We start from the raw sequence: 15427 nt of genomic DNA on the forward strand, positions 1-15427 counted from the left end.
CTATTTTGCAGAAACTGTCTATCCTCCTTCAGGATTCTTGGTGGCAGTTACTCTGCCTTACTCATCTTTGCATCTTCATCTTGTAGCAAAGTTCCATAGAGTCAGGTAGTATTTGCAGAAATGCATGAAATATGATTTACTCTTAAAAATGGAAGTATCCAGGTCTTTGTGTCACATATGCATGAGTGAATGTGTGTTTAAAGTCAATATATATGTGTAAACATATGGACTTTATATATACATGTAAATGTATAAACACATTCATACCCATAGTGTTTTAGTAGTTTTAACATCAGTCTCAGGCTTAAACATAAAGTTATTCATGAATTCTATAACTTCATTATAAGTTGAGGGAATTTGCAAACAGAGGGGAAGAAAAGGAAAAATTGTTTCTATTTGTAAGTATAGAGTTCAAGGCATTATAGTTCAAAGAAGTGGTGGTATAGCTCTTTGATTTCCACCATGAAATGTATTCATATTATTGTACATCCCTGGGATCAGACAATCCAATTAATTTAAAACCTATGCCTTGGATCTGACAGACCCAATGGTCTTTTTGGGGATAAATGTTGAAATGTCAACTCCATAAAATGGTAAAACCTGATTTCTCTCTATTAAAGTTACCACAAACCACTTATTGATTTTTTTTTAAAAAGAGAAATAAGAAGAATCATGTACCAATTGAATAGGAAGTCAGACAATCCAATTACAGTTATGAAACTGAAACACTGGGTCTGACAGGACCACTGATTGCGAAAGACTGCCAGAAAATGCAAGAGAGTAGTTGCCCACCCACATACACACATATCCAAGGATGCATCTCCTGGGGTAAGAAAGGAACTAAAATGAATAGTCATGGAAGGTCAAAGGCCAACATTTTATTAGCTGCTTATTGTAGTCATATTGGGCTGCATTATATATATGAAAGTTTACCAGTGGTCAGTGGTCGCTGAAGGAATTTTGTTTCATTTCAATTATGCTCTACTGTTGAAGGATCTGACTACCCAAAGTGTGTACATAAAATGAAATTATTATTTACTGTGCCAGAGAAAAACTGACCTCCTTCAGCTCAGCAGCACAGTCTTTACTCTGTGGCTTAAAATTTATCCATCATTATCCAATATTTATTGATTGCCCATTTGATTCATACCATTAGATAAAGGTGCTTCAAGGAGTGCTTGTTGAAATGAATCACAGAAAGATTTGATCCGTACACTCAGAGAAGGGGTGGGAATTTTGTTAAGCAGGTAACCTTGTTGTGATCCTATTGCAAGAAAACAGGTTATTTCTAAAAGATATATGTGACAAAATGTAGCAACCCCCTTTTTCTCTTCCACGTGCAGGGTGAGGAAGTGGAATTGAGTACTAGCAGAGGACCCTGATAGCCATGCTAAGGGCATGAGGACCCCTGGAATGGATTCCTCTCTGGATGGTGGGAAAACATCCAGCATCATGAACTGTTGACATCATCTGAAGCCATTCTTAGATATGGTGAATGTTGCTTTCTTAGAGCAGCACACTCTCTCCTCTTCTAAGAAGTGACTTAGTAGTGGCGATAGCAGCAGAAGAGAAACCTCTCCTAGGTTGCTTACATTTTAGGTTGTTTAAGCTCCATTTGCACAGTGAGAAGTCAAGCCTGCTTCATAGCTCCTGTCTCTCTGTAGTGGCAGAAAGTTTGTAAGGACCTCTGATAAGAAACAGATAAATGAAAGTTTAGTTTCTAACCCATCTGAGTTCAGGGCTCTGTTTTCCCATTAATACAGAGAAGCTGCTGCTGCCGTGGCATATGGATGGGGAATAGGACCCATTCAGAGTTCAGCAAGTTCCTTCAGATCCAGGGGCCATTGTCTCTGCATAAAATTAGCCGGAATCCCCTGCCACTGTTGGGGTCACTGCTATCATGGGCTATTTCCACATTCCTATCTGTAGTGTCCAAGGAACTGTGAAGCATTAACTCTTTGACCCCAGTTCCTAATGCTGCCTTGCAGACATCTCAAATAACTGTAGGAACCTAGAAAGTGAAAACCATGCTTCCTCAGTCTTGTAGCCTGGGTTCAGAGAGCTTTATCCAATTCTTCTATCATAACTTTGCCTTGACCCCTTGTGACCCACACCAGCTGCCTAGCAGTGTTCTACCATTTGTTGGCACACCACACTAATCACTCACTGTTAGCCCCATCTCACCAAAGTTCAATGACAGAAATCCAGGACACATATTCTTCTAGAGTAGAAAGGCTAAGAATCTGATTAGCACTAGCAATCATCTCCACTGCAAAGGATTCAATAAAAAAATGCCTAAGTGATAAAACAATACATCCACAAGCTAGGTATCACTCAAAATACAAGAGAATCACAGAGATTAAAAAAATATATGCCATAGAGTACTTTTAATAATCCTCATGCCTACCTAAAGAGATGTGTCTTCTTCGGCTCAAAATTGGGGAATAGGGAGAAGGTACTAAGGAGAGAGCTCATTCAACCCCTTATTCTGGGAGAACTGGTTGCCATAACAACTGGCTTTATTTCTTTATTCATGTTCCCATGTTATCTTTTCTTGTTACTCTTAGAACGTCCCTTGCCGTAACAACAAATAACATGCAAAAGGCAGCCAGATCTTGTTGGTAAGTCACAGAATCTTTTGCTTTGCAAGCAAATGTGTTATTCTTTCTAAAGATAAAGAAAAAAAAGCATGAATGACACCTGACTAAGTAACAGTTCACTAAATTTCTATGGAGATATTTATTTCTTCAGTTCTTTAAAATTGGTAGTTTTAATTGCTTGCTCAGAAATGGTAAATGTAAATAGTACTCCATAAAGTTAGAGATGCATCAGGGAAAGGAACTCAGTGGATGGTTTTTACGGCTCATCCCTGCATGGCAGCATCTATTATCATAATGGTTGTTGAGCCCACAGAGTTCTGCCAGTCTCAGTGTTAGTCAACGTGGGGAGAAAAGAAACCAGCGTGATGTTGGATGATTTACAAAATCTCCCAACACTTCTTCAAAATATGTAACAGTGTCACCATTTTGCATGAGAAAAATAACATAAAGAAAGAGTAAACCACAGCAAAATACCATTCAAGGGAGGAATCAGATTTTGAATCTAGTTGTTTAGGTTCCAAAGCCTAATTCTTTCCAGACGACCTTGCTGAAAATCATATAATTCCCCTGCTTTTGTAACTAACACCCTCCCAGACGTATTGCTTTTTACCACTAGCTTAATTAAATCATTAAAGTTTATGGTATCTTCACTTGTGAGTATTTGGAAACTATAATTTCTAAGGTGAAAATTGGTATATCTCTGTCAGTTAGTTTCTTTTTCTTGCCTCAAGTCAGAAAAACCAATGAATCAACAAACAGAGATCAGAGTTACCCATGTAAAATGACCCCATTTAAGAATGTTACAGCATAGGTGAAAAAGCTTAGGTTTTAGAAGTAAACACAAAGGGAAATACATTCAGACATGAAGTACATTTCTGTTCAGATTATATCTATTTTGAAGACCAGTTTAACTTATTTGATCATAAACTTCTAAAGGAAATGTGATGTCAAAGTTGTATCCTTATGCACCACAACACACATGCCTCTTAGTCCATCTCAGTGTATCACAAAGGAGGACACGTGACAGAGCCCAAAGAGATGGAAGACTTCACTCAAAGTCATAACAACACATGTAGGTGTAAGGCATTCTTTTTCTTTTTAAGCCATTAATTTAATTAGCAGTCAATCATCCATTCTGTTTGAAGGGACTAAGGAAACAAAATATAAGGATTTGTTCTTGGTCCTTGAGGAGGATACACTCTTGTGAGAAGACAGACATATGGACATCCACAGTGTGACTTCATATGTACCAATTATAATCAGTGCAAACATTCTTGGGTACTCCCCAGGTTTCACACACACACTCACAAAATTCATGTGCATGAAAGATGCTCAGTAAATATGTGTAGAATGAATGGCTGCAAGAATGTGTGGCTTCATGTATATTTCATCTGTACACTGATTTCTAAACATATCCAGACATATCTGAAAGTCTGAAGATTGTTGCTGGGTACAGTGGCACGATGACATGAAGGTTCTGGGTAATAATAGCCAGAGTTCCAGAAATAAGCCTCAAGCCACGGTTTTGTTTTTTGATTTTTAACTCAGACTCTGGACCCATAAACTGCTTAACTATAGCAAATCTCAAAAATGGAGAATTTGATAGTACAACTCTTCTCTCTGCTTTATCAGGTTAATTATACTTTGTAGCTCTCAGCTGAATACCCTGCAGTGTGTTGACAACTTTCTGTGCTCACTGCTTAATTTTACTGCATTTGTTATGAAATTTTCATTCCCTACTGGCAAAAAGTACCTTACATTCAGGAAGAAAAGAAACATTTACATCTTCTCTTTTTATTGCTTCAAGATTTACTTTATTTTTAGGATACAGGCAATGATACTCACACTTTTGGCAAAACAATCCTTACACTTAAGACCAGATAGTAGAATGTGACTACATGACTGACCCAGTGCTTGCAGGGGTCGGCTTACCTTTGGACACTTTCACAGAGAAGGTGGGAATTGGCTGAACTGAAAAACAACAGCAGCTTCACCTCTAGGGTTATTTCTCCTTATTTATATCCATAGAATTGTGCAATGGATCCTGAAGCGTTCAGATGAAGCTGTAATAGGAAGACACGTGCATCCAAAATTCATCTCTGTGGTTTTTTTTTTTTTTAATACAAAAGGATATTTAGAATGTATTTTGCAAATATGTTCCTATAAAAGGGTTTCATCTTCAAGAAATACATGGAAAAGTCTCTGACAAGTACAGGTTTCTGGTAACGGACTGTACTGCTGAACTGAATGAATAAGCATTTTCAGAACTCTAATGAAAAACTGATGAACTCATAAAAGTGCTAACAAAAGATCAAGATGAAAAAAAAAAATTAATTACATGGGACTGAGTGAACTGATGAGGATGAGTATAATTTTTGTGACTTTCTGTCTGAATTTAAAAAAAAAAAAAAAATTCCACAAGGACTCAGAGGCAAAGAATATACAAATCAATTTTCACTGCAAAGTAAAGGAGCTGTTACAGTGGAGGATTACTGGACTGAATGTCAATACTATGACATAGTATGAGTGTGTTTCATGTTTGGTAATTGCAATCATTGTTGCTTTTGTTGTGGTCATCCATGTACAATGCTTGGTGTCAGTCGATTTATCTCTTGTAAAAATAAAATACAGTGTGTGTGTGTGAAAAAAAAAAAAAAAAAAAAAAAAAAAAGAATGTAGATAGCTACTAAAGAGCATGATTTTTAAAACAGAGTAGAGAAGAGAGATTATGAGGAATGGTAAAAATTAGAAATGTTTCCCCGAGAAAAAGAAAACTAGAAGAAGCCTAATCCAATTAAAATAAAGAATTGCTATGCAGAATATTCAGATCAGTTGTCCTGTGTGTCTGCTAAGAACACAGAGTCAGTTAAGCCTCACGGATAAAAAAAGGGATTGCAATAGCAAACAGATTACCAAGCGAGATATTTGAATCATCATCTTAAAAACTTCTTAAAATAAGATGGAAGTTATATTCGGTTCAGGACCCAATATTTTTAATCTCAAAATTATGTTTTCCCTTACTCCAAATATTGAGATTTCTAGATATGGGCTCCATTTTTTTTCCTCTGTAGCAAAGATTTTTTTTTTTTTTAAACATCTTTATTGAAGTATAATTGCTTTACAATGGTGTGTTAGTTTCTGCTTTATAACAAAGTGAATCAGTTATATATATACAATATGTTCCCATTTCTCTTCCCTCTTGCATCTCCCTGCCTCCCACCCTCCCCATCCCACCCCTCTAGGTGGTCACAAAGCACTGAGCTGATCTCCCTGTGCTATGCGGCTGCTTCCCACTAGCTAACTATTTTACATTTGATAGTGTATATATGTCCATGACACTCTCTCACCCTGTCACATCTCACCCCTCCCCCTCCCCATATCCTCAAGTCCATTCTCTAGTAGGTCTGTGTCTTTATTCCCGTCTTGCCACTAGGTTCTTCATGGCCTTTTTTTTTTTTTTTTTCCTTAGATTCCATATATATGTGTTAGCATACTGTATTTGTTTTTCTCTTTCTGACTTACTTCACTCTGTATGACAGACTCTAACTCCATCCACCTCATTACAAATACCTCCATTTCATTTCTTTTTATGGCTGAGTAATATTCCATTGTATATATGTGCCACATCTTCTTTATCCAGTCATGTGATGATGGACACTTAGGTTGCTTCCATGTCCTGGCTATTGTAAATAGAGCTGCAATGAACATTTTGGTACATGACTCTTTTTGAACTATGGTTTTCTCAGGGTATGTGCCCAGTAGTGGGATTGCTGTGTTGTATGGTAGTTCTATTTGTAGTTTTTTAAGGAACCTCCATACTGTTCTCCATAGTGGCTGTATCAATTTACATTCCCACCAACAGTGCAAGAGTGTTCCCTTCCCTCCACACCCTCTCCAGCATTTACTGTTTCTAGATTTTTTGATGATGGCCATTCTGACCGGTGTGAGATGATATCTCATTGTAGTTTTGATTTGCATTTCTCTAATGATTAATGATGTTGAGCATTCTTTCATGTGTCTGTTGGCCATCTGTATATCTTCTTTGGAGAAATGTCTATTTAGGTCTTCTGCCCATTTTTGGATTGGGTTGTTCGTTTTTTTGTTATTGAGCTGCATGAGCTGCTTGTAAATCTTGGAGATTAATCCTTTGTCAGTTGCTTCATTTGCAAATATTTTCTCCCATTCTGAGGGTTGTCTTTTGGTCTTGTTTATGGTTTCCTTTACTGCGCAAAACCTTTTAAGTTTCATTAGGTCCCATTTGTTTATTTGTGTTCTTATTTCTGTTTCTCTAGGAGCTGGGTCAAAAAGAATCTTGCTGTCATGTATGTCATAGGGTGTTCTGCCTATGTTTTCCTCTAAGAGTTTGATAGTGTCTGGCTTTACACTTAGGTCTTTAATCCATTTTGAGTTAATTTTTGTGCATGGTGTCAGGGAGTGTTCTAATTTCATACTTTTACATGTATCTGTCCTATTTTCCCAGCACCACTTATTGAAGAGGCTGTCTTTTCTCCACTGTATATGCTTGCCTCCTTTATCAAAGATAACGTGACCATATGTGCGTGGGTTTATCTCTGGGCTTTCTATCCTGTTCCGTTGATCTATATTTCTGTTGTTGTGCCAGTACCAAACTGTCTTGATTACTGTAGCTTTGTAATATAGTCTGAAGTCAGGGAGCCTGATTCCCCCAGCTCCATTTTTCGTTCTCAAGATTGCTTTGGCTATTCGGGGTCTTTTGTGTTTCCATACAAATTGTGAAATTTTTTGTTCTAGGTCTGTGAAAAATGCCTGTGGTAGTTTGATAGGGATTGCATTGAATCTGTAGATTGCTTTGGGTAGTAGAGTCATTTTCACAATGTTGATTCTTCCAATCCAAGAACATGGTATATCTCTCCATCTATTTGTATCATCTTTAATTTCTTTCATCAGTGTCCTATAATTTTCTGCATACAGGTCTTTTGTCTCCTTAGGTAGGTTTATTCCTAGATATTTTATTCTTTTTGTTGCAATGGTAAACGGGAGTGTTTTCTTAATTTCACTTTCAGATTTTTCGTCATTAGTGTATAGAAATGCAAGAGATTTCTGTGCATTAATTTTGTATCCTGCTACTTTACCAAATTCATTGATTAGCTCTAGGAGTTTTCTGGTAGCATCTTTAGGATTCTCTATGTATGGTATCATGTCATCTGCAAACAGTGACAGCTTTACTTCTTCTTTTCCGATTTGGATTCCTTTTATTTCTTTTTCTTCTCTCATTGCTGTGGCTAACACTTCCAAAACTATGTTGAATAATAGTGGTGAGAGTGGGCAACCTTGTCTTGTTCCTGATCTTAGTGGAAATGGTTTCAGTTTTTCACCATTGAGGACAATGTTGGCTGTGGGTTTGTCCTATATGGCCTTTATTATGTTGAGAAAAGTTCCCTCTATGCCTACTTTCTGCAGGGCTTTTATCATAAATGGGTGTTGACTTTTTCAAAAGCTTTTTCTGCATTTAGTGAGATGATCATATGGTTTTTCTCCTTCAGTTTGTTAATATGATGTATCACGTTGATTGATTTGCGTATATTGAAGAATCCTTGCATTCCTGGGATAAACCCCACTTGATCATGGTGTATGATCCTTTTAATATGCTGTTTGATTCTGTTTGCTAGTATTTTGTTGAGGATTTTTGCATCTATGTTCATCAGTGATATTGGCCTGTAGTTTTCTTTCTTTGTGACATCTTTGTCTGGTTTTGGTATCAGGGTGATGGTGGCCTCATAGAATGAGTTTGGGAGTGTTCCTCCCTCTGCAATATTTTGGAAGAGTTTGAGAAGGATAGGTGTTAGCTCTTCTCTAAATGTTTGATAGAATTCGCCTGTGAAGCCATCTGGTCCTGGGCTTTTGTTTGTTGGAAGGTTTTTAATCACAGTTTCAATTTCAGTGCTTGTGATTGATCTGTTCATAATTTCTATTTCTTCCTGGTTCAGTCTCGGCAGGTTGTGCATTTCTAAGAATCTGTCCATTTCTTCCAGGTTGTCCATTTTATTGGCATAGAGTTGCTTGTAGTAATCTCTCATGATCTTTTGTATTTCTGCAGTGTCAGTGGTTACTTCTCCTTTTTCATTTCTAATTCTATTGATTTGAGTCTTCTCCCTTTTTTTATTGATGAGTCTGGCTAATGGTTTTTCAATTTTGTTTATCTTCTCATAGAACCAGCTTTTAGTTTCATTGATTTTTGCTATTGTTTCCTTCATTTCTTTTTCATTTATTTCTGATCTGATCTTTATGATTTCTTTCCTTCTGCTAGCTTTGGGGTTTTTTTGTTCTTCTTTCTCTAATTGCTTCAGGTGCAAGGTTAGGTTGTTTATTCGAGATGTTTCCTGTTTCTTGAGGTAGGCTTGTATTGCTATAAACTTCCCTCTTAGCACTGCTTTTGCTGCATCCCATAGGTTTTGGGTCGTCATGTCTCCATTGTCATTTGTTTCTAGGTATTTTTTGATTTTCCCTTTGATTTCTTCAGTGATCACTTCGTTATTAAGTAGTGTATTGTGTAGCCTCCATGTGTTTGTATTTTTTACAGATCTTTTCCTGTAATTGATATCTAGTCTCATAGCGTTGTGGTCAGAAAAGATACTTGATATGATTTCAGTTTTCTTAAATTTACCAAGGCTTGATTTGTGACCCAAGATATGATCTATCCTGGAGAATGTTCCATGAGCACTTGAGAAAAATGTGTATTCTGTCGTTTTTGGGTGGAATGTCCTATAAATATCAATTAAGTCCACCTTGTTTAATGTATTATTTAAAGCTTGTGTTTCCTTATTTTCATTTTGGATGATCTGTCCATTGGTGAAAGTGGGGTGTTAAAGTCCCCTACTATGATTGTGTTGCTGTCAATTTCCCCTTTTATGGCTGTTAGTATTTGCCTTATGTATTGAGGTGCTCCTATGTTGGGTGCATAAATATTTACAATTGTTATACCTTCCTCTTGGATCGATCCCTTGATCATTATATAGTGTCCTTCTTTGTTTCTTGTAGTAGTCTTTATTTTAAAGTCTATTTTGTCTGATATGAGAATTGCTACTCCAGCTTTCTTTTGATTTCCATTTGCATGGAATATCTTTTTCCATCCCCTCACTTTCAGTCTGTATGTGTCTCTAGGTCTGAAGTGGGTCTCTTGTAGACAGCATATATATGGGTCTTGTTTTTGTATCCATTCAGCCAGTCTGTGTCTTTTGGTGGGAGCATTTAATCCATTTACATTCAAGGTAATTATCGATATGTATGTTCCTATTCCCATTTTCTTAAATGTTTTGGGTTTGTTATTGTAGGTGTTTTCCTTCTCTTGTGTTTCTTGCCTAGAGAAGTTCCTTTAGCATTTGTTGTAAAGCTGGTTTGGTGGTGCTGAACTCTCTCAGCTTTTGCTTGTCTGTAAAGGTTTTAATTTCTCCATCAAATCTGAATGAGATCTTTGCTGGGTAGAGTAATCTTGGTTGTAGGTTTTTCTCCTTCATCACTTTAAGTATATCCTGCCACTCCCTTCTGGCTTGCAGAGTTTCTGCTGAAAGATCAGATGTTAACCTTATGGGGATTCCCTTGTGTGTTATTTGTTGTTTTCCCCTTGCTGCTTTTAATATGTTTTCTTTATATTTAATTTTTGACAGTTTGATTAATATGTGTCTTGGCGTGTTTCTCCTTGGATTTATCCTGTATGGGACTCTCTGTGCTTCCAGGACTTGATTAACTATTTCCTTTCCCATATTAGGGAAGTTTTCAACTGTAATCTCTTCAAATATTTTCTCAGTCCCTTTCTTTTTCTCTTCTTCTTCTGGGACCCCTATAATTCGAATGTTGGTGCATTTAATGTTGTCCCAGAGGTCTCTGAGACTGTCCTCAGTTCTTTTCATTCTTTTTTCTTTATCCTGCTCTGCAGTAGTTATATCCACCATTTTATCTTCCAGGTCACTTATCCTTTCTTCTGCCTCAGTTATTCTGCTATTGATCCCATCTAGAGTATTTTTAATTTCCTTTATTGTGTTTTTCATCATTGCTTGGTTCCTCTTTAGTTCTTCTACGTCCTTGTTAAATGTTTCTTCCATTTTGTCTATTCTATTTCCAAGATTTTGTATCATCCTTACTATCATTATTCTGAATTCTTTTTCGGGTAGACTACCTATTTCCTCTTCATTTGTTAGGTCTGGTGTGTTTTGACCCTGCTCCTTCATCTGCTGTGTGTTTTTCTGTCGTCTCATTTTGCTTATCTTACTGTGTTTGGGGTCTCCTTTTCACAGGCTGCAGGTTCATAGTTCCCGTTGTTTTTGGTATCTGTCCCCAGTGGCTAAGGTTGGTTCAGTGGGTTGTGTAGGCTTCCTGGTAGAGGGAACTAGTGCCTGAGTTCTGGTGGATGAGGCTGGATCTTGTCTTTCTGGTGGGCATGTCCACGTCTGGTGGTGTATTTTGGGGTGTCTGTGGCCTTATTATGATTTTAGGCAGCCTCTCTGCTAATGGATGGGGCTGTGTTCCTGTCTTGCTAGTTGTTTGGCATAGGGTGTCCAGCACTGTAGCTTGCTGGTCGTTGAGTGAAGCTGGGTCTTGATGTTGAGATGGAGATCTCTGAGAGATTTTTGCCGTTTGGTATTACGTGGAGCTGGGAGGTCTCTTGTGGACCAGTGTCCTGAAGTTGGCTCTCCCACCTCAGAGGCACGGCCCTGATGCCTGGCTGGAGCACCAAGAGCCTTTCATCCACACGGCTCAGAGTAAAAGGGAGAAAAAATAGAAAGAAAGAAAGAAAGAAAGAAAGAAAGAAAGAAAGAAAGAAAGAAAGAAAGAGGATATAATATAGTGAAGTAAAATAAAACTATTATAAAGCAAAGCTATACAGACAAAATCTCACCCAGAAGCATATACATATACACTCACAAAAAAAGGAAAAGGGGAAAAATTAATATATCCTGCTCCCAAAGTCCACCTCCTGAATTTGGGATGATTCATTGTCTCTTTAGGTATTCAACAGATGCAGGCACATCAAGTTGTTTGTGGAGTTTTAATCTGCTGCTTCTGAGGCTGCTGGGAGAGATTTCCCTTTCTCTTCTTTGTTCACACAGCTTCCGGGGTTCAGCTTTGGATTTGGACCCGCCTCTGCGTGTAGGTCACATGAGGGCGTCTGTTGCCCGCCCAGAGAGAACGGGGTTAAAGGAGCAGCTGCTTCGGGGGCTCTGGCTCACTCAGGCCTGGGGGAGGGAGGGGTATGTATGCGGGACGAGCCTGCGGCGGCAGAGGCCGGCGTGACGTTGCACCAGCCTGAGGCGCGCCGTGCGTTCTCCCGGGAAAGTTGTCCCCGGATCACGGGACCCTGGCAGTGGCGGGCTGCACAGGCTCCCGGGAGGGGCGGTGTGGATGGTGACGTGTGCTTGCACACAGCCTTTTTGGTGGCGGCAGCAGCAGCCTTAGTGTCTCACGCCCGTCTCTGGGGTCCGCACTGATCGCCGCAGCTCACGCCCATCTCTGGAATTCGTTTAGGCGGCGCTCTGAATCCCCTCTCCTTGTGCGCCACGAAACAAAGAGGCAAGAAAAAGTCTCTTGCCTCTTTGGCAGCTGCAGACTTTTTCCCGGACTCCCTCCCGGCTAGCTGTGGTGCGCTAACCCCTTCAGGCTGTGTTCACGCCGCCAACCCCAGTCCTCTCCCTGCGATCCGATCCAACCGAAGCCCAAGCCTCCGCTCCCAGCCCCGCCCGCCCCGGTGGGTGAGCAGACGAGCGGTGGGTGAGCAGACGAGCCTCTCGGGCAGGTGAGTGCTGTTCGGCACCGATCCTCCGTGCGGGAATCTCTCCGCTTTGCCCTCTGCACCCCTGTGGCTGCGCTCTTCTCCGTGGCTCCGAAGCTTTCCCCCTCCGCCACCCGCAGTCTCCGCCCGCGAAGGGGCTTCCTAGTGCATGGAAACCTTTCCTCCTTCACAGCTCCCTCCCACTGGTGCAGGTCCCGTCCCTATTCTTTTGTCTTTGTTATTTCTTTTTTCTTTTGCCCAACCCAAGTACGTGGGGAGTTTCTTGCCTTTTGGAAGGTCTGACGTTTTCTGCCAGCGTTCAGTGGGTGTTCTGTAGGAGCAGTTCCACGTGTAGATGTATTTCTACTGTATCTGTGGGAAGGAAGGTGATCTCCGCATCTTACTCTTCCGCCATCTTCTCTCTCCCCCTCGCAAAGATTCTTAAAGGAGTAGGAAAGAGCTGTCACCCCTGGACTTGTGTCCCCCACCCTCAGAAATGCCAGCAAGCTGCCAACTGTTGAGAAAAGTGTGGCAACCAGCTTGAGCATCACTAGTATCTCCCCACCTACTACTTTCAGCCATTATTATCAATACCAACCTGAGTATCTTGATATCCCTTTCAGTTCTATGTTTCTACAATGCTATTATAAACAAGAATGTATTGATTCTCCATTTGAGATGTAAAACTAACATGCTTTTTAAAGAAATTATTTCTATTTGTAGTAGATAAAAGAGTAAACATATGAGAGACATGAGAGATATATAAGGATAAACAGAAAATAAGAAAAAAGATGAATTTTAAGTTAAAGATTTGAAACAGGACTCTGAAAATAAGGAAATAAAAAGGCTTCCTAGGAGATATATTCTGAATAATGCACCATGAAAATATCTTGTGTATTCTACAGAGGTGGCATCAGAAAAATGGGCAAAGGTATGCAATGGATGTGTTGAGAAGTAATCATTGCATAGGTAGCTTAAACTATGTGGTTAAAATAGCAATTGTTTCCTCAAGATCCCTAAAGTCCAAGAGTGAGTTCAGGAACAGGTTGATCTCTGGGGAGAAAGCAGGGCCCTGTGAATAGATAAGGATGTAACTGTCTGGACTGAAGAATTCCATTCCATATTACTGCTGAGTGTGGTCTCAGTAGAAGGGAAAGCGCTTTGGAAGCATAGCCTGGTCCCAAGGCTGTAGTGAACCCTAGTACCAGCTTGATGTGTATCAGGGGAGTTAGCAGTGAGAGTGAAATAGGAAGAGCTTGAGATTTTTTCAAGAAAGCATAGGTTTGATCTGTGACATATTGAATTTTAATATGACAGTGTTGAGCTTTTATAAATGACCACTTGGGATACAGTAAGTGGGGTGGGGGACGTTGGAGGGAGGGAAAGGGGAGAGAAAGCATAGGATGAGAATGATAAAGAGATAGATAAAAGAAAGCTAATTGGAACTGTGGTCACTTGAATTTTTATGATTAACTTTCATATAAGATTTATTCCTTTGTCCTTTATATAATGGTAAATTTAAGAGGAAAAATAACTATTCGAAAAGAGATGATTATTCATAGCTGTTTGATTTGACAAGTTAAAGGAGAGAATTAAAAATGAGTCTACTTTTCCAGGAATTATATCTTGAAGACTTGAATTTATATTGTGCTTTATACATTTAATGCCCTTTTATCTTCAGAACAACCCCACAGAGTAAGATCTTTAGCATAGGACCTGACACACTGTAAAACTCAGTAAAGCCTTGATACCTCAAATGGCAACCATGATGATAGATAGAGAAGCCAGACTGGGAAGGGTCTAAGAAATTAAAGAGCTAAAAATTGGTACTTTATAGACCCTCGGAAGTCACGGGAGCCTATTCAATGAATATCATCAACAAGCTGAATCCAAATGTAGATTATAGAGAAAAGCCATGGGTAAGATGACTCAGGAATAGAGAAATGAGACACTCTTACCTCTAGAAGTTAAGAATGGAAACTCTTGGGACTTCCCTGGTGGTCCAGTGGTTAAGACTCTGTGCTTCCACTGCAGGGGCTGTGGGTTCGATCCCTGGTCATGGAACTAAGATCCCACATGCCACAGCCAAAACAAAACAAAACAAAAAAACGAATGGAAACTCTTCTCTCCTAGAGGGAATGCAGGGTTCACGGTTGGAGCCTGCAGAATGAAAAGGAGAGATTGGTTAAATGTGTTTCTCCCCACCCCAACCATCCACAATTTATCATTTCTAGCTACTGTGATTATTTTGCATTCAGCACAAAGATGGCAATCTGGCAGGTTTGTGAGCCTTGAGACTCCAACAGATTGCGGCTGGATTCTTACTTGTTTGTCAAGGCAGCAGAGCACGCTTCCGTCAGTCAAGAGGCGTTTTCTTGCCATGTCGAAACCATTTCTACTCTGTGCCGGTGTCAGTTGCATTTCACAGATATGACTCCAAAATACTGTAACAAAAGTTACTGTTTCATTTGAAGTTGTTTGGGCAGGTGAGCTCTGCTGTTTTCTTTTTTTTTTTTTTTTTTTTATAATTACTATTTTTTTCTGCTTTTTTTTTTTTTTTTTTTTTTTAAACATCACTTATAAATTTATTTATTTATTTATGGCTGTGTTGGGTCTTCGTTTCTGTGCGAGGGCTTTCTCTAGTTGTGGCAAGCGGGGGGCCACTCTTCATCGCAGTGCGCGGGCCTCTCACAATCGCGGCCTCTCTTGTTGCGGAGCACAGGCTCCAAACGCGCAGGCTCAGTAGTTGTGGCTCACGGGCCCAGTCGCTCCGCGGCATGTGGAATCTTCCCAGACCAGGGCTCGAACCCGTGTCTCCTGCATTAGCAGGCAGATTCTCAACCACTGCGCCACCAGGGAAGCCCAAGCTCTGCTGTTTTCAATTGCGATTCTAAATCAGTAATTTACAGGGGAACAAGCCCTTGTTGAAATATGAGTGCTATTTTACTCCTAAAAAACATAAAATGCTGTGCTGTCATTTAATCAGTCTGATGACACTATCTCTTGATAACCTACTAGACTCTGAAACCATAGTGTGTGCTTTGGGGAAACACAGAAGAAAAATGTTGTTTCATCCCTCCAAGTA

The sequence above is a fragment of the Balaenoptera ricei genome, chromosome 4 (assembly GCF_028023285.1).
Source record: "Balaenoptera ricei isolate mBalRic1 chromosome 4, mBalRic1.hap2, whole genome shotgun sequence".
Taxonomy (NCBI): Eukaryota; Metazoa; Chordata; class Mammalia; order Artiodactyla; family Balaenopteridae; genus Balaenoptera; species Balaenoptera ricei.